The following is a 20444-nucleotide window of genomic DNA, read 5'->3' as shown; positions in this document are numbered from 1 at the left end:
TGCATTGGGTCTTTGTTGCGGCGTGTGTGTTTTCTCTAGTTGTGGAGAGCAGGGGCTACTCTTCGTTGTGGTGCGCGGGCTTATTGCAGTGGCTTCTCTTGTTGTGGAGCATGGGCTCTAGGTGCACAGGCTTCAGCAGTTGTGGTGCATGAGCTTAGCAGTTGTGGCTTGCAGGCTCTAGAGCGCAGGCTCAGTAGTTGTGGCGCATGGGCTTAGTTGCTCCGCAGCATGTGGGATCTTCCCAGACCAGGGCTTGAACCCATGTCCCCCACATTGGCAGGCGGATTCTTAACCACTGCACCACCAGGGAAGTCCCCTGTTAACAGTTTTGTGATTAATCCCTCAGGAGTTTTTAGATTGGTATACTTTATTCCAAATTTGTATCAAAACCTGGTTCTCAATCTTTTAACAACAAAGCACAAAACAGTTCCTAGGTATTCACCATTGGTCAGTGCTATCATGTTCTTATTTTACAGATGAAGAAGGCAATCACCTGAAAAGTTCAATAATCTGGCCAAGGCATAGCTGGAATTTGTATCCAGGCTGACTGATTTCAGAGCCTATAGCTTTTCCCATGTTTACTTGTTCAGTAGACAACGTGAGAGCAAGCAACAGGATAATTGGCAAGAGAGTGAATGAAAAGTGCTCTTTATCCTATGGCCTATATTTAAACCTGGGCCATCAAGCAAATTTTCAAAAAAATGTTCTTTATTTTCCCAATCTGCTCATGCAAGAAATGTTCTTGCTGCATACCCTTGGGATCCTTTTTTAATTCCCTGAACCATTGTGGGTAGGCTGGACACATTAACAAGTCATAACATGAAATCAGCCGTGACAGGCCTTTATCTGTCCTGTCATCAGTTTCCCAAGTGTCAGAGAGGTGGCTCAATCTGAGCTTCAGTTTATGTTGTCACCAACTAGAGAAAAAAAAAATGTACTGGGAATACTCTGTGCCAATCATTTCAAGATAAAACTCTAGTAATTTCTTTTTAATAACATAATTATCCCATTAGAGAAAGTATTTATAATTATAAGTTCAATTCAGTAATGGTGAATAGAATTTTTAATGGACTTTATTTTTTAGAGCAATTTTATGTTCACAGCAAAATTGAGTGGAAAGTACAGAGAGTTCCCACACGCCCCATGCCTCCACACATGAATAGCCTTTCCTATTATCAACATCGCTCACCAGTGTCATACATTTGTTTTTTTTTGTTTGTTTGGTTTTTTTTGGCCACATTTTGTGGCCTGTGGGATGACCAGGGATTGAACCCCGGGCCCATGGCAGTGAAAGCGTGGAGTCCAAACCACTAGACCACCAGGGAATTCCCACCAGAGTCATACATTTGTGACAACTGATGAAACTACACTGACACATCATTATCACCCAAAGAATAGAATTTTTTTTAATTAATTAATTAATTAATTAATTTTGGGCTGCATTGGGTCTTCGTTTCTGCGCGCGGGCTTTCTTTAGTTGCAGCGAGCAGGGGCTACTCTTCGTTGCGGTGCGCAGGCTTCTCGTTGCGGTGGCTTCTCTTGTTGCAGAGCATGGGGTCTAGGTGCATGGGCTTCAGTAGTTGTGGCTCACGGGCTCTAGAGCGCAGGCTCAGTAGTTGTGGCGCACAGGCTTAGTTGCTCCGGGGCATGTGGGATCTTCCCGGACCAGGGCTCGAACCTGTGTCCCCTGCATTGGCAGACGGATTCTTAACCACTGTGCCACCAGGGAAGCCCCGAATTTTTTTACTTGAAAGATTTAGTCGTGTCATTTCAAATGACCCAACCACAGCTGATGAATTCATTGTGAATATTAAGACTAAGCATTATCAAATGTCGCCTTTAGTTAGAAATACATATTTCCAGTATGATATTCAGAGATTTTCAGAAGATTTTGATTTTTTTTTTTTGCAATGGCAATAGCTTTATAAATTTTTTGTTGCTGTTTTTCCTCCCTGGTTTTATTTTATTTAAAAAAATTTTTTTTTGGCCATGCAGCTTGTGGGATTTCAGTTCCCCTACCAGGGACTGAACCCAGGCCATGGCAGTGATAGCCCGGAATTCTAACCACTAGGCCACCAGGGAACTCCCCTCCTCACTGGTTTTAAGTCCCTAGGGGCAGGGAAGAATGGATTGACAGGACACCCAGAAAACAAGGTCTGTGTGCAGACTGACTCTAACCCTGACTAACCCTGAGCCATTCTCATTCTCATTATCATAAGGTAATCAGAGTGAGAGGAAGCACTGTCTTTTCTCCTCTAACACAAGTTGGAAAAACAGAAATTCAAAGTTTTGTTTGGAACCAGCAGAAAATGTTAGAAATAATAACATGAAAAGTTAATAGTATTTATTGATTAAATAGCATTTATACTATGTGCCAGACACTGTGCTTAGTCCTTTGCATATGTTGTCTCATTTAATTCTCACAAGCATTCTGTAAGATAGGTATTATTATTATTTCCATCATAAAAATGGGTAAATAAAGGCTAAGTACCACACAGAAAGTCACACTAAACTGGTGGATTATAGTGCTGGATTTTAATCTCAAGTGTATTAGGGTAGGGTAACTGGTTTAGCAATCCCCAAATCATAGTAATGTGACACAATAAAATGTGTTTCTTGCTGGGGCAAAGTGCAGCGTGGATGGTCCTCATCAGGTGGCTCTCTTAGGCAGCTCACCTCTAAGCAGTGACTCATGTACACAGGCCCCTTCCATCTTACGGCTTAAGCATATTGTAGCTTCAAGATCTCCCCATCATCAGTCAGCCTGGAGTGATGGAAAGAGAGCATGGAAGACTGAATAGGATGTTTCAAGGTCAGACCTGGAAGTAGTGACATCACTTCTGCCCAAATTCCATCAGCTAGAACTCAGTCTCATGGGAATCTAGGATGCAAGGGAACCTGCGAAATGTGGTTTAGCTCCATGTTCTGGAAGGTGAGGCAACCTGTATATTGGTGAGCCCAAGAAATCTCTCCACAGCAGGTTTGTCTGACTCAGGACCCTTAACCACTAGACTCTGCTGTAACTCTAATCTCCACCCCTACTCTTTGACCAGAGGGAAAGTATCAAGTCTCTCTGAGACTTAACACTACATGAAATAAATCCATTTGGGAGTTTAAACAGCAAGAAGAAATGGCATAGTGCAGCCATTATGAGCCTGGGAACTAATGCTAAATCTGATGACCTGTTTATTAACTAGGTGACCTTGGGCACGTTTCTGAATTTCTGCTTTTCCTTATCTATAAATTGAAAATAATATTTTCCTTTGCATGTCTTACAGATTGCTGTGAGAGTCAAAGGGAATAGTTTGTGTAAACATACTTAGTAAAAGGTAAAATGATACACAAAACACAAATGTCAGAGGTTGTTGGTGTTATTATTTTTACTTCCTAAGTGTCAATATGATTGATATAGGTAATAATCACTCTGTAATATCAGAGAAGAAATCACTGTGAGTTGGGCTGGTCAGGGAATGCTTTACAGGAGAGTGGAATTTGAATCTGATCTAGAAAGATGAATAAGATTTACATAGTAGAGGAGTAAGGAAAAGGCATTCAAGGCAGGGAGTATTGGACCACCAAAGAAGTAGAAGCCAGAATGAACACAGTGCTCCTGAAACACTGAAAAAACTGTTTGCTCTTGGAGGCTTCTGAGATTGGGTTGGGCAGGAGCAAGTGAACTTCAGGCTGCTGCCACCTCTGCTTCACTTCAGCCGTCTGTTGAGACATTTCTCCGTGGGTCACTCCCATTTCTGCAAGTCCTGTAAATGAGGCACCAACTGCACTTTGTTCCAGACTACCTTTTCAAGAATGTTTGATGGCAACAGGGTGTCCTTCTGGAGTAAAGGGTAGGCATATTTACTGCCCATTATAAAAGATTCAGGGGAGGTAGCAGCCATCTCCAACCCAGCATCATGACTGTTCTCAGACACCTTATGAAGCCCAAAGTGATCAAAGAGAAGACCAAGAAGTTCATCCGGCACCAGTCAGGCTGATATGTCAAAATTAAGTGTAGCTGGCAGAAACCCAGAGGCATCGATAACAGGGTACAGAGAAGATTCAAGTGCCAGATCTTGATGCCCAATATTGGTCATGGCAGCAAAAAGAAAATGAAGCACATGCTGCCTAGTGGCTTCTAGAAGTTTCTGGTCTACAACATCAAAAAGCTGGAAGTGCTGCTGATGTGCAACAAATCTTGCTGAGATGGCTCTCATTTCCTCCAAGAACCTCAAAGGCATTGTGGAAAGAGCAGCCCAGCTGGCCGTGAGTCACTGATCGCAATGCCAGGCTGCACAGTGAAGAAAATGAACAGTTCATGTGCAAGTTTTATTTGTGTTAAATAAAACCATGAAAATTCTGCAAAGTAAAACAAAGATTTTGGCTCCCTAAGCTCAGAGTTCTTCATGTACAGGTGTTAACTGGCCCTATTCCCATTGCCCTATGGAAACTAGGTCTTGGGGAACTGACTTTAAAAAGGCAGATACTCTAGCTACTACTATTGCTATGAGTAATAAACCATTTTTTGACTCTGACACAGGAGTCTCATGTCTTTTACCAGCATCCATGAAACTATGACAGGCTAACTTGTTAACTTGCAAGTAGGGTAAAACTTAGACTCTTTACAGTTCTTGACAGAATCTATCTCTAGGAGGGATTTCACTGAACAGTACTACATACCAGGCGGGGTACTAAGTGCTGGGGATACAGAACCAAAAGGCACAGTTCTTGCTTGCAAGGAGCCTCCAGTGTACAAATTAGGAGCTTACTGAGCTTGGTACTAATAGAGTTTCAGAGTAGTTAAATCGCTAAGCTAGTGAATACACACAGAAAAAGGTCAAACTCAGACTAATAAAATTCTAGCCATGATTGCGACTATATCCCAACAACAGGGTGGAGACCATGTGGTTTTTCAGTCCTCTGAGAACAGGTGTATTCTCTATAGATGGCAGAAGCTGAGAAACACAGAGGTACATGGAGCCTTACAGAAGGCTTTAAAACAATACCCTTCAGTCCTCAGTGCCAAGAAAGAAGGTTGCTTTTAGATGGACTTGCCCTTTCTACAACTCTTCCCTAAATAAATTGCCCTGAAGGGTGACAGTAGAAGCATCACTTTCTGGCCCAGAGATCAAAGAGTATCTCTCGTGTGGATACCTGGTGGTGTTGGTAAGGGAATTTCTAACTTTGGGATTGTATCTAGGATGGGAGAGAAGGCAGGTACTATGTTAAATGTGGGCACAACCAAGGAACAGAACTATACTATGAAGGGCGGAAAAGTTGCATATAGATGGAGAAGGATCTAGAGCCCTAAGGCTGTGGTCTCTGAAACAGAATTGGTTTCACATACAGGGCCAAAGAAACCCTGGATTTATGATAGGGGCTCCATCAGAAAAGTGGGATTAGGACTTAGGAAGGGAGTGAGGAAAACTGGCAGGTGAAGTACTTAGTTGACTGTGCATAACAGACAGTGCTAAAGGTGCTAAAACAATTTAATAAATAAACAGGTATTCTAGGCTCATCTGACACATTAGATACAAAGATGTATTATATGGCATTTGGCAAAAATGAGTGCCTGACACTGACACCTAATATGTGACAGCACAAAACCAGGAGCTTTACACAATGTGGCAGGTGGGAGTTTGGTCCTTGGCACTGGAAGCAAGAATCCATTCATTCAACAAAGTGTATTGGCACTGTTCTAGGTGCTAGGGATAAAGCAGTGAACAAGATAGAGAAAAATCCATGCCCCTATTTTGTTCTAAATGAAGTTAAATTTGGCTCTGAGCCACCTAGGTCAAGGGAGATGAGAAATTCAGGATTTGTCATGTTTACTTTAGGGGGAAGACAATTTATTAGGGGTTTCTATACCATCCCAGGGTCCTACACATTCCATAATATTCTGAGATGGGCTCTCTGTTCTTCAGACCACATTAGCTACCACTGTTGGTTGTTCATGATCCAAGTCCTTATGGCCCCTTTTCCAGGCCACCCCAAATATTTACAGAACCTAGGACAAGAATACAAATGGAGGTTCGTATACTATATGTTAAATATCTTAAAATTATAAATCCAGCCGAAAAACTGTTAAATAGGTTCTATCATTCTATCTTGACACATACAATTTTGTAACAAGCTGGCCACCATCAGAGGCCCTGGATCCTGCTACTGTGTGGGAGTAGGGCACATGTCCCTGACTCTCTTGAAATCCATAAATGCATCCCCTCTAAACATGGGGAGGTGTTTCCCAAATAGTTTACTGTCTAGTGTTGGTCCACTTCTTCTCCCAACCCTTAATGTCTCCTGCCATCTGCAACAATCTAGCTGGATCACCTTCAGGACTAGACCAAAGGTTATGCTCTGAGTGTCAGACAACTTTTAATTTTGGCCCTGCAACATTAAAGCCATTAACTACTCCTGGAGGCAGACATGGTTGCTTTCCTTGGATCGGGGAGGCAGAAATACTTATAGCAGCCTGAACAAGATATAAATTAACATCTCAAACAGCTGCCCCACCAACTACATATTATCTCATTCATTTCTTTATAACAGTCTTATTAAGGAAATAAAACTGAAGCTCAGGAAGATTGAACAACTTGCTGAATGCCATAAAAGGAAAAGAACAAGAATTCAGTCCCAGAGTTGTCACCATCCACACTTCCATCTACCACACCTAAGAGCTTTGAAGAAATTCAGAAACAAATTTGTGAAACTGCCTGCCAAGGTGTACAAACTTGTATAACTGCTCCATTCACTAGAATAGATCCTGAGATTTGTTTTTGAGACTCCAGAGTACAGCAGTCCCCCTTATCTGTAGGGATATCTTCCAAGACCCGCAGTGGATACCTGAAACCTCAGATAGTACCAAACCCTAGGTATGCTGTTTTTTCCTATACTAACCAGTGGGTAGTGTATACTCTATGGATATGCTGGACAAAGGGATGTTTGCGTCCCAGGTGGATGGAGCAGGATGGCACAAGATTCATCACGCTACTCAGAATGGTGCCCAATTTAAAAGTTATGAATTGTTTATTTCTGGAATTTTCCATTTAATATTTTCCGACAGTGGTTAACCACAGGTAAAAGAAACCATTGATAAGGAAAGACTACTACATTATAAGGGATGCAGTGAGAGAGAAATCAGAGCCTATTAGAGGATGCATTTCTGTTATGTGATCTTGCAGCATTTTATCAAAATGTGGATCAGCTCATTTTGCACTACAGTTTTAGTTCCAAAAGGCCACTAAGAAGCTCAGCAAAGAAGCCAGACATTGTCAAAAATAAAATTAGGTAAATATCACTTGTAAATAAAATAAAATCGATTGTGAAATGCTGTTTGGTCAGTTCTTATTGTTTGCTGTTCTTTTGTTCCCTGATTCCTATTATCCTGCCCAGGGCAGAATGTGTCCTCCTAAAGGGCAGGGCAGAAAGACTCTCCAGTCTTGGTTTTGTTGATGGTTTTATATTGCTCATTATGAGTTTCAAGAATATACACCCAGGGTGAAGAATAAACAAACGTTTAAATCTTGGAACACAAAAGTTTTTTTCCCATTATTTTTATGCAAAAACTCAGACACTATCAAATTCAGATCCTAACTGTCTCAAAGATGCCCTTTTTTAAGGGTGTAGAGGGAGTAGGATAGGGATGGGGTAAATGAAGCAAGCACGGTGCCGGTTCCGTTTCATGAAGCCCTGGCCTTGGCCTGATCCTGTGAGGAGCTCTGGAGCATAAATTATACCTCAGGGTTTATCCAGCCTTGAGGCAAAGGTGGTGGGCTTTCTATTCAGGCACCAATCAATCAATGGCTATGGTTCCCCCAGGGCAATTCTGAATTTCTGCAAATACTGACAAAGCATCTTCTTTGGAAGCAAAGCAAACATAAGTTAGGATATAGACACCAGAAGTGATCAAAAGTGATCAGAGGGTCTGTGAGTGATACACCAACAGTGTCAGCTATGCTAGTGACCATCTATTCTGCAGTTTGTAATTCTTTCACTGTAGGTTTGACTCTTCTGATCAGCAAAGGGTCCATTAACTATCAGTAAGTGGTGGAGAAAGAAATTCTAAGTGATTTGAATTGTTAGAGCAGCGAAGGATTTTTTTTTTTAAGTTCTCCAACAATTTATATATTGTATTTTTTTGGCCGTGCCACACTCTTGTGGGATCTTAGTTCCCCAACCAGGGATTGAATCCAGCCCTGGGCAGTGAGAGCACAGAGTCCTAACCACTGGACTTCCAGGGAATTCCCAAAGGAATTTTTTAAAATCCCCTACTCAGAATTCTAGGGGAGTCAGATTGGCAGGAATATGGTCATATATCCTTGTACAGTGTAAAAAAAAAAATCCCTTTAGGCAATTGATCACTAAGTATATACCACGTCACCAGCCCTGTAGGGAAGGCAAATTTATCTGACTCAGTCCTTATCTTGAGATGCTTACACTATAGTCGGGTAGGTGAGGTTCACAAGCATGAAACAAGTATAAGCAACATCAACACTGTATAATTAAAGACTGCTGGATTCTGAGAAAAGAGAAATAGAATTCCCTTGGCTACATTTTTTTTCAGATACTCACAGTAGGAGTGGTGAATAAGGTCAGATCAAGCCCACGCATGCATTGATTCCATCAATCTAAGTGACCTCTTTGTGCCAGATGATAAGCATGTTAGGCCTGGGGAGAGAGATGGTAAGATACTGTGATAAATACAATAATAAAGGGTGTACTTTGGGGGATTATTTGGGTGCTATTAGTATTTTTTAGTAGAAAGCTCAATTACTCTATTTCATTGAATTTAAGATGCCATGAATTTTAAGATTTGCCATTATTTTATTTAGCATTAAGAAAGAAAAAACCCTGCTAGTTAAGCATTGTAAGACATATCCCTATTGCAGAGGTGTTATAATGTGAAATAAATGTTCATTTTAGAATTGATGAACTGGGGCTACAAGAGACATGACTTGGCTTAATCCTCTTCTCTGACTATCCTTTGCTTTCAGAGGACAGACAGAAGAGTGCCTGCTTTTCCCTTTCTATAGTTCCTAGTGTTGTCAGTCTCTGCATTTCCTAAGGAAAGAGGGAAAATGATAACAGCAAGGCCTTTGATTTCTTTCTCTTATTTCTAATTAGAAATAGCTCGATAGTGTAATGGAAGCCAATAACAGTATTTGAAATAGTTGCTAATATTGATCAGGTGCTTAATATGGATCCAGCACTGGGCTAATTGCTTTTTACCCATTACTTAATTCTTACTTAATCCATTGGGAAAAGGTATTAATATCTCTATTTTACTGATAGGTAAAATGAGATTAAAAGATGGTAAGCGGCGCCTTTCCGGCTCTGCACGCGGCGCCGGGGGAGAACCCTGGGGGTGCTGTGCTGCAGCCTCTTGGTCCCTGTTATATCTGTTCGAGCCCTGCACTCAGGGGTCCGTCCCTTGCCACCCTGGTACCCTTACGTCTCTCAGCCTCCAGCTTTTGCTCTGAGAGGCCCTGACCGGGCGCCGAGAAGGGGGCGGTGTTGTGTGCTACCGCCCCTCTCCCCCGAAGGCAGCGTCCTGTGCTAAAGAAAGGACTTGAGAGGAAGAACCACCGTAGGATGGTGAGCTGAAAGTGAGAACCTATAGGCAAAGTGCAAAGGGCAGCTTCCCAAGTTTATTGCTCCCTTGTATCTCCAGAGCAATTAAAACACTGGAGGTGAACTGGAAAGATCTGGAAAGACCTAGACCCCACCACCTCAGACCAGAAGAAATGTCAGCAGCAACCCCTGCTCACCAGAAGGAATCAAGAAAGGACAGCTCTCCTGCTCAAATATTTGTCCTGCTCTTTTTATCATCCCAGTCATCATTGCACAGAGTTTACGTTTAATACCAAATGCTTGTAGGGCTACCAGGTCCCATCTCTTTTTTTTTTTTTTTTTGCGGTATGCGGGCCTCTCACTGTTGTGGCCTCCCCCGTTGCGGAGCACAGGCTCCTGACGCGCAGGCTCAGCGGCCATGGCCCACGGGCCCAGCCGCTCCGCGGCATGTGGGATCTTCCCGGACCGGGGCACGAATCCGTGTTACTGCATCGGCAGGCGGACTCTCAACCTCTACGCTACCAGGGAAGCCCCCCATCTCTTTTTTAATTGTAATCTATTTGTATCTTTAAAGTGCTTCTCTTATAGACAATACAGGTATGCACTGCTTTTTGAAAGTTTGCTTTACCTCCTTCACTTTGATGAAAGACCTACATTGGTACCTGTTGTCGCTAAATGAAAGAAATCTGAAGAGGATTTTCACTTTTACGAAAAAAGGTGAAAACCGAAAATAACTTTCAGTGTTTGTTGTGCAGTGAGCTGCTTTAGAGGTGGTGCAAACCCTGAGCATCAAGAACGGCACCTCCAAGCTCCTTCCCTGGGAACTACACTCAGCATCCCAGCATTAGGCCGCCATAGCTTTGAGCATCTGTGCTTTATCTTGATTTATTTTGTGCATCTATTAACAAGATGTGTCCTAAGTAATTGCTTTTTTGCTTTATGCCATTTTGGCTTACAAAAGTTTTCACAGGAATCCTCCACTTTTGGATAGTGGGGGAGACTTGTATATGGTTATTATTTTTTCATACAAATTAACAACCTGTGTCTTTTAACTGGAGTCCATTTACACTTAATGTAATTACTGATATGGTTGGATTTAAATATGTCATCTTGGTATTTGTTTTCTAATTGTTCCATCTGATCTTTAGTTTCTCCTTCCTTTCCTGCCTTCTTTTGGGTGAATAGAATATTTTTAGCTATGCTTCTTTGTGTTATTTCACATAAAAGAACTACTTATCCATAAAAAAATTTTTTTAAGTAAAAAATAAAATAGAATAAAAGATGGTAAGCAATTTGCCTGAGGTCACACAGCTACTAAGTATCTGAGCTGAGATTGGAATGCAGGTTTGCCTACCAGGCAAGTTTTTAACCACTATGCCTGTACGTGACTTGATAAGACCTGATTTCCTGCAAAGGAAAAGAATTAAGACAGTTTCAGTCAGCGTTTACCAGAAACATCTTTTCTCAAGGATCTTTTAGAAAGCAAAACATGGTTATACAGACTAAAAGAAGACTGAGTGACCTATCTTAAACTATGACTATATTTCTGATGTCACTATTTTATAACTAGTCTTTATACAGTCTTTGCGAATTATATGCTGGATAATGAATTTTAAATTGTATGTCTAAGTAGAATAAGAACTCTATAATTAGTGGGTTATATTTAAGTGACCACAAAATAGATAAGGTGCACAATTAAAGAGTACATTTCTTCCAACCCCCTAATTTGTGTTAGAATATTCAACTGCCATCCTCTATGTGCAGGCATGAATTTTGATCCAGTAGCAATAAAGTCAGGCCCAGAAGTTTGCAGATTCAGAATTATTTATCAGCTAGTAGTATTACTTAACCCACATTTGACAAAACTGTTTATGTTCACAGACAATTTTGGGTTTTATCTGAATTTAGAAGAGTTTGGAGATTAGCCTGATTAACCTGAGGTAATGGGTAAAATTTTAGGTGAGAAATGTCATTTTGCTAGCATCTTAATGGGTTTGTCTGATCACCCTATAAACTGGACCAGCAATTCTCAAAATTTTGGGTCTTGGGACAACTTTACACTCTTAACAATATTGAGAACACCAAAGTTTTTGTTAGTGTAGATTTTATCTATCACTATTTTCCATATTAGAAATTAGAGAAAATATTAAAATACTTACTAATTCATTTAAAATTATAATAATAATCCTATTACATGTTAATGTAACAGGGAAGAGCCAAATCTTACTACATGTTGGATCTGTTTCTTTTATTTAACCTTTGCTTCCCGTTGCTTTTCTTCACTGAAAGAAGAAAAGCAACGGGAAGCTTGCTTATGTATTATGTGTCGGGGAACCCTGCCCCTCTGCCTGAATGTTAAGCCAAAGTGCCTTTGTTTAGGGAAACATCTGGACCCTGACCACCTGTGGATGGCTGTGAGAAAGAAGAAATTAACACATCCCCTCCCTGAGGCTGGCCATTCCAGGGGATATTTGCAAAACTTATGGCCTTTTTACTTTACTTCCTCATCTCCTCCCCCTCTCTGTGCTATAAAAGAAACTGGCATCCAAACCCCATAAGATGGTTTTTAGGAGACACTAGTCTGCCATCTTGCTGGCTTTCTGAATAAAGTTGTATTCCTTGCCTCAGCACCTCCTCTCTGATTCATTGGCCTGTCATGTGGCGAGCAGAGAGAGCTTGGACTTGGTAACATTAACATAAATAATATATTTTATGAAAATAACTATATTTTTGGAGACAAATTTGTCAGACAAAAATATGTCTGATTTAATAGAAGAGAGTAGAATTCTCCTTGCTGCTTCTGAATTCAGTCTTTTGTGATAACATATGTCATATGACCTTTGCAGGACTCCAATATTTACTCATGAGAGAATGAAGGTAAAAAAAACACAAATAACATCTTCGTATTGCTATGAAAATAATTTTGACTTTATGAGTTTCCTGTAAAGGTACTGGTGACCTCCAAGGGTCCCCAGATCACACTTTAAGAACCACTGAACTGGGAAAATGGGTTTTTCAGAGTTCAGAGCTACAAAATAAAGAGCTAAAACAATATCAGATACTTTCTAATGACCAATATTCTTTAAAAATTTTTGTCAACATTTTTTCTTTTTTTATTGTGGTAAAATATATATTACATAAAGTTTATCATTCTAACCATTTCTAAGTATATAGTTCAGTGGTTTTACATACATTTACATTATTGTGAACCATCACCACCATCCATCTCCAGAATTTTCTCATCTTCCCAAACTGAAACTTTGTACTCATTAAACAAGAACGCCTCACTTTCCCTTTTCCCCAGACCCTGGCAACCACGGTTCTACTTTCTGTCTCTAAATTTGACTATTTCTAGGTACCTCTTTTAAGTGGAATCATACATTATTTGTCTTTTTGTGACTAGCTTATTTCACTTTCACTTAGCACCGTGTTTTCAAGGTTGATCCATATTAAAGCATGTGTCAGAATTTCTTTTTTTTTTTTTTTTTTAGTATTTAATTATTTGGCTGCATCGGGTCTTAGTTGCAGCATGTGGAATCTTTAGTTGTGGCATACGGGATTTTTTAGTTATGGCATGTGAACTCTTAGTTGCGGCATGTGGGTTCTAGTTCCCTGACCCAGGGATCGCACCTGGGCCCCCTGCATTGGGAGTGCAGAGTCTTAGCCACTGGACCACCAGGGAAGTCCCAGAATTTCATTTCTTTTTAAAGCTGAATAATATTCCATTGCATGTATATACCACATTTTTTAAAAATCCATTCATTTGTTGATAGACATTATGGGTTGCTTTCACCTTTTAGCCATTGTGGATAATGCTGTTGTTACAGGGAAGAACAAAATCTGGCTACATGTCAGATCTGTTTCTTTTACTTTAACCTTTGCTTCCCATTGCTTTTGTTCACTAAAAGGATACTGTCTATACATAATGGCCTGCCTCGGGGAACCCTGCCCCTCTGCCTGAATGTTAAATCAAAGTGCCTATATCCAGGGAAACATCCAAACCCTGTCCACCTGTGAATGGCTACAAGAAAGAAGAAATTAACACATCCCCTCCCTGAGGCTGGCCATTCCAGGAGATATTGGCAAGACTTATGGCCTTTTTACTTTACTTCCTCACCTCCTCCACCTCTCTGTTCTATGAAAGAAACTGGCATCCAGACCCCGATAAGATGGTCTTTTTTTTTGTTGTTATAAATTTATTTATTTGTTTTTATTTTTGGCTGTGTTGGGTCTTCATTGCTGCATGCGGGCTTTCTCTAGCTGCAGCAAGCGGGGGCTGCTCTTCGTTGTGGTACGCAGGCTTCTCATTGTGGTGGCTTCTCTTGTTGCAGAGCATGGTCTCTAGGTACGTGGGCTCAGTAGTTGTGGCTCATGGGCTTTAGAGTGCAGGCTCAGTAGTTGTGGTGCACAGGCTTAGTTGCTACGCGACATGTGGGATCTTCCCAGACCAGGGATCGAACCCGTGTGCCCTGCATTGGCAGGTGGATTCTTAACCACTGCTCCACCAGGGAAGCCCAAGATAGTCTTTTTGAGACACTAGTCTGCCATCTTCTCACAGTCTGACAGCTTTCCGAATAAAGTCATTATTCCTTGCCTCAACACCTCGTTTCCCGATTTATTGGCCTATCGTGCAGCAAGCAGAGTGAGATTGGACTCAGTAACACTGCTGTGAACACTGATGTACAAAGATCTGTTCGTGTCTCTGCTTTCAGTTCTGTTGGGTATATACCCAGAAGTGGAATTGCTGGATCATATGGTTGTTCTATATTTAATTTTTTGAGGAACCACCGTATAGTTTTCTCACATCAATATTTTTAACACTACTTATTTCTTGCTAAAACTTTTAAAATACATTATTTGTAGTACAGAAATATTTTTTATTTTCATTGGATTTTGTCCAATAACTAACATTCAATGGATTTTATATACATTGTAAAGAATGATGAATTCTCTGGAAGATAGCTTTCCCATAGCTCTAGCTTTCAAGGAACTCTCAAACTACATTTAGAACATGTAAATTAAATTCCACTAGTAAAAGAATAAATATAAGAGAAGAAATAATATTTATTGGGCACTGAGTATATTCCAAATACAGTTCTAAGTATTGGGGATATAAGCAGTGAACATGATGGAGTCCTTCCCTCAAAGGTGAGCTGTAGTTTATCACAAATGTTCTGGAACAGTGACCCTCAGACCACAAGTGATCAATGTACCTTCAGGTGGTCTGGGAGCTGTCAGAAAAATCAACAGTAAATCATCATGATAGTGTGTATCCTTCACCAGTGGTGCAACACTGGGCAACCTTGAGAAACAATCCCAGTAGCATAAATCCCTGTCCACCAAGAATTCAGGGTGAGATAACCATGAAATGCTAAATATCTATGCTTGCCAACACCCAGAACTCCAAGGGTCAGAGAAGTTTTTAGAAGCTTTTCTAGAAAATGCAGAGGAACAGGAGAGGATAAAGAAAACTTGTCAGAGGGAAGGAGTGGGCAGTAGTTCTAGATGTGTTTGTGCTCCCTCTACCTTGAAGCTATAAGTCTGGTGGTCCTTAGGTGAGCCTAAGCTGTGACTTCTCTCCAAGATCTGGGCAGCTGGGGAATAGTGTGGGCTCAATTGACTGTCAACCTATCCTATCCTTCAAGGAGTTCGGCTACGGCTAAGTAGCAATGGCGTTCACAGCAGAAATGGTGTCTTTATCTGGTCATTGTGGTAAGAGGAGAAGGTGTTAAAAGTATCCACATATATCTTCCTCTTTCCGCCCCATTTTTCTTCTCTTACTAGCTTTCTTGTCCCCTCAAATTATCAGTTGCTAATATGAAATTGCATATTTGAGTGCGATGACTTTTTGTGCATATATTCTGCTATAATTACTCATGTCAAAATATCCTAGTTCAGGACAGATTTGCCACAGAAGAACTTTAGAGTAAAAAATATGAATAAGATTGATTTATATTTGTTTGTTAAGTGCAAAGTCAACAGGATTATGTGAATTCCAGGAAGGTGAAGAAACAGTCAAGTATGAAAACTATGACTTCTGATTTGGTATCCTTCTGAAGAGGTGAGAAGCAGATCCCAGAATAGATTCTGTACTGTGAAAAGTTACCATTATAAAACAATGAAGCACTGCCTTAACTGTGACAGTTTATATACTCTGATGAAGTTCATTCAGTCTTGAACCTGAACACAAGGAATACGTTGGAATGATACAAAAACCTCCCACACTAAAAATACACATTAAAAAAATCCATAAAAGAAACCCTTGATTGCTTATTTTTTCCCCTGGAAGATACGCTAATGTTACACAGAATAAGAAGGAGGTACCATTGATAGTAATAAATGATGCAAATCACAATGCAGGAAAAAAAAAAGAGTACTGTATTTTAATACAATGAAGGTAAAGAACACCACAGAAAAAATTTTGAAATACATTCTATAAGATCAATAAGATTCATGGCTGACAATGTAGAATGTGAGCACTTCACAGGTTATTGTCAGAGACTGTGCATTTCATTTTTCTCCACATCTCCCTTAATACAGAGGCCGATGGTTCTAAGTTTCTGGTCTATTTTAGCTATTCATGGTCAGGCTATAACTGATGGCTATTCTGCTGGCCATAATGTCCACCACCATGATAGGAGAAGCGATTCTCAAAGAAAACAGTAGAAAATCAGTTCAAACAATTTAGCATTAGAATAAATTGTGCCTTAACAAAACCCATGTGAGTTGGGTTATTGGTAGCAGTGAGCATTCATTCATTCATTCTTTCTTTCTTTCAACAGTTATTGGGCGCCTGCTATGGGCCAAGCGCTGTGGTAAGCACTGGGTATAGAGTGGTGAGCAAAATAAACCTTGACCCTGTCCTTAGATCTGTTTCTTGCTGTTCCAAATTTATTTATTAATTCTGTAATGATATTGTTTTGGCCCTTGTGCCAGTTTATAAATATCATCTCTCACCTCCATACCCACCCTTCATTTCTCCTGGTTTGTGATGCTGGAGCTGGGACCATGCAAACCACATTTCTCCTTTGCCAGTTTCCCTCTGTTAGGTGCTTCTAATAGGAAGTGTCAGAGAGACACTTAAAAGCTGGAGGAGGGAGGAGGGATTTCCTCATTTCTTGTTTTCCTGCTCTTTTCAGTGGCACCTCAGCCTCACCTCTTCACTAGGACAGTGTTGCTTTGATCCAGGAGAAGCATAGTCAGTTACAAAGTCCAATTTACAGTCACTGTTTAACACTTGCAGAACCAGCCTCATTGCAGCCCCTCAAAGACCTCAGCACCAGCTGGTCAGCACCTCTTCCTTACAGGTCTGGGTCACAGTTCTACTGAGCTCCTCTTCTAAGAGACCCCAGAACCAGCTAAGCAACACTCCCTTCTCAGAAGCCTGGTACTCAGTTCATTGGGGCCCCTCCTCAAAGTTGCAATATATCTATATCTATATCTTTGTTCATCTATAATCTTATTGTTCCTTTTTTCCCTTTCAATTCTTCAGTACTTAGTTAACAATTCTTCAACTCCCTTGGTTAAAATAGCTAGTATGGTTTCTGGCTCCTGATTGGATCCTGACTAATACAGTCTTAATTTGTTTCCTAAATTCTATGTTCTCTCTTTTACAAATCTCATTCTGTTGTTTTATCATTTTATAAGTTCTTATTTTATCATAAACATGCTAGCAGAAAGAACTCTTACATTTTTTCTATACTTTGTGTTGTTTTCCAGACTGCATTTGGTGTGCCATGTTCCTTTCCTTGTTACTGGGTTGTTTTTTGTTTTGTTTTGTTTTGTTTTGTTTTATGAGTATATTTGCATAGTTGCTATGTGTTTTCTTTCATCTTGCCCATGCATAACATGGTCAACTCTTTTCTAGACATGTTTTGCTCTGATACAAAACAGGTAAATCTCTCTTGACAGCCTTTCTTCCTACCTGACAAGTGTTTATCTTTTCCTATAGCTACGGTTTGAGAATTTGTATCAGGAAGAGATTAAGACCTATGAAATGAGAAATAAATATACCATATTTTCTTATTATAGAATCTCAGTAATTGTTACATAATGAAATCTCTCCCTGCTGGACTATATGACCTTTTCTAATTTCAGAAGTCACTCTGCAAATATGAATCATGCTGAACAGAGTATGGTCATGTTTTTATTGTATTTTAAAAATGGACAATTAAGGGCAACTTGTATTAAGTGTATAACTAAGTAATGTTCATTAAGAAACTTTTAATTTTGGCTTTCAGGTTGCAAAAATAATGTAACCTCAAGATTAAAGAAAAAAAAGCATATCATACAACCTTCCTATCCTTGCTGCTATTAACTGGACTAGGGCTGTGGACATTGGATCCTGGTCACAGATCTACAGTGTGGTCTTGTATAAGAGCTCTGCTGAAGAAAGAACCCCCCTCACACCCAATATCACATAGCGAATGTCAAAAACAAACAGATACTCTTTTTGAGGGCATTTGAACTTGAGACATAAGAAAAATAGTTTGGTAGTAGTAGGAATAGTAGAAGTAAAGTTAAAGAGTATCCAAATCTCCTTAAAAGCAGAGTACCAGAGTTGGGACTGAGAGGTTAACATTGTTTGATGATGACAATACAACTTAATGTCTTATACTTTAAGACTTTCCAGTTCTGGAACTGTGAAGTTCCTATAAGCCATGCTATTATCTTTCAATAAATCACCATTATTTAACATGGCTTGAAACATAAAAGAGTATAACTTATAATTTGTTTCTAGTTTTTCACTCTTCTATATAAACAGCTTCATGTATATAATTTTAATCTTCGGTTAAATTATTTCCATAATATAAACTCCCAGATGTGGTCTTAATGGTTTCAAGAAATAAAGATTATGGTTTTTGCTACCTATGTTGCCATATTACTTTCCAAAACTATTGTAGGAATTTATCAGCAAGATTTGAATAAAGTCTTAGGTATTGATTTTGTATTTATGCTAATTTTATAGGTATACAATTGTACCTCAAAACTTTCTTAGTTTGTATTTCTTTGATTTATATCCAATATTGTTGAGAAAATTTTGATGAACTTTGTGCAGACCCCCTAGTCCACATGCCCTATGGACCAGCAGGCACAACTTCAAAGCTGCAAGTTGATGACATTTGAGTCAGCAATGTGTAGATCTTAGATTGAATTCTAGTATTTGTGCATTTGAAAACAAAGACTTGATTAAATATAGACCACAATGTGAGATCGACAGGCTTCTGCTTGGACTAGACATGATCTCATCATCAGCGCTTCAACAAAAGACCACTATTCATTGCATTAATTTTGATGTGAGGATTGGCTTTTATTCTCTTTCCTTTTGGTCTTAACTAACAGGAATAATCAAAATGAAATGACTGATCTCAAAAATTTGGGGGGTCCCCAGATTGATTTTCCACTTGAACTCATGTATAATTGCCAAACCAATGCTTTCATATACTTCTACTATCATATAGCTGTCACTTTTAATAGGATGTCTTCAGATTTCATTGTGGTCCTGAAATTCCCTGCTCTGAATAAAGAAAAACTCTTCTGATTTTGTTTTGATGGTTTTGATAACTAAGAACTTCCAGCATGGAAGGGCAAACAGACAGAAAGCACCAGTTAATACCTGCTTTTGGATCCACTCTCTGGTTTCTCAAGATAATCTGTACCAAAGTAAAAGAGGTAATGTGGAGGGATTCAGCCAAGATGGTGTACTGAGTAGAATCGTTTTACCCCATTCAACATACAGAAATGCTAGATTAAAAAATAATTTTAAAAAATTTATACCCAAGTTCAAAATTGGGAAAAAAAAATTCTCCAGAAACCTATAGACATAGAGGGGAGAAGGAGTTGACACTTTGCTGCCTGTAGGAGGAACCAAACTGACCTATGCCTTTGGGTTGGACAAATCTAGGCATGGAAGCTGAGGCTGCTGGTCCTGCACCTGCAGGGAGCTGTGAAATTACTGCACTGTCCAAGAATGGGGACCAGGAAAGCCCAAGGCCCAGAGTTCTTGCAAATGTGAGCCAACTAGCCATGGATGAAAACAGGATGACATGCAAGTGATGGAGACCTCAGGGACTACTCAGAGTGAGAGTTACCCTAAATTTGGACTGCCCAAATCAAGAAACAAACATAAAAATATGTGAAAACCATAGTACTCAGGCATAAGTAACAGTGAAACCATCCCATAGGGAGGCTTCCATTACCCTGGTACTCATGGGACACCATGTAATTCTAGCTGAAGAGAAACTCTCAGGCAAAAAATAAAAGTTTGAAAAGAGCACATTGATGTTTGAGCTGGATTTAGAAAACAAATTAATACCCAGATATCTGTAATTGAACAGATTTTTTCATATATACAAATACTAAGAGAGTTTATTATCCATAGACACCTGATGAAAGAACTACCAAAGAATGTACTTCAGCAAGGAGAATGAATACAGGAGGAGTGGACCTGGAGAAGCACTGAACTTGGGAAAAATCACAACTGAATTTTAAAAAGTGTATAACTTTCGATTTTGCCTTGGGAAATACATTTCTATTCAATGTCAAATATAATGTTGAAAGAAAAATTCTTGCTTCTGCAAATTTTTCCAGTAGACACTGAAGTTATAGCTGTCATCAGATGGATCAAAAACATTTGGTTTCCTTAACATAATGCCCAGACTTGTACCACAAGTATCACAAACTCTTAAAAATGAAAATTATACATTCAACAGTCATAATTAAGTCTATAGCTAGGGGCTGAGAAAAAAAGAAGGGTCAGCTTTTAATTTGGACTTAACTGTTATAAATTCCAGTAAGTGTTAATGCCTAAAGTGAGATGGAATCCCCAGTATTAATCAAGAATAAATGACATCAATCTTTAAACAGCCTAAACTTGGTCT

At 39.7% G+C, this 20444-nt stretch overlaps 1 long non-coding RNA gene and 1 pseudogene across 1 annotated transcript in view; one reads left to right on the top strand and one right to left on the bottom strand.

Moving 5' to 3' along the window:
• Positions 1-3821: 3821 nt before the first annotated feature.
• LOC114903853 lies at positions 3822-5039 on the top strand (annotated as a pseudogene).
• Positions 5040-8511: 3472 nt separating this feature from the next.
• Positions 8512-20444, bottom strand: part of LOC114903514 — a 67287-nt gene continuing 55354 nt past the window's right edge. The window contains exon 3 of the long non-coding RNA XR_003795743.1: positions 8512-8661. This is a non-coding gene — a long non-coding RNA (uncharacterized LOC114903514). The remainder of the gene's footprint in view (positions 8662-20444) is intronic.

Source organism: Monodon monoceros, unplaced genomic scaffold, assembly GCF_005190385.1.
Source record: "Monodon monoceros isolate NGI ecotype Baffin Bay Population unplaced genomic scaffold, NGI_Narwhal_1 Super_Scaffold_21, whole genome shotgun sequence".
NCBI lineage: Eukaryota > Metazoa > Chordata > Mammalia > Artiodactyla > Monodontidae > Monodon > Monodon monoceros.
Note: the sequence above shows the minus strand (reverse complement) of the source record. Positions and strands in the feature narration are given on the sequence as shown.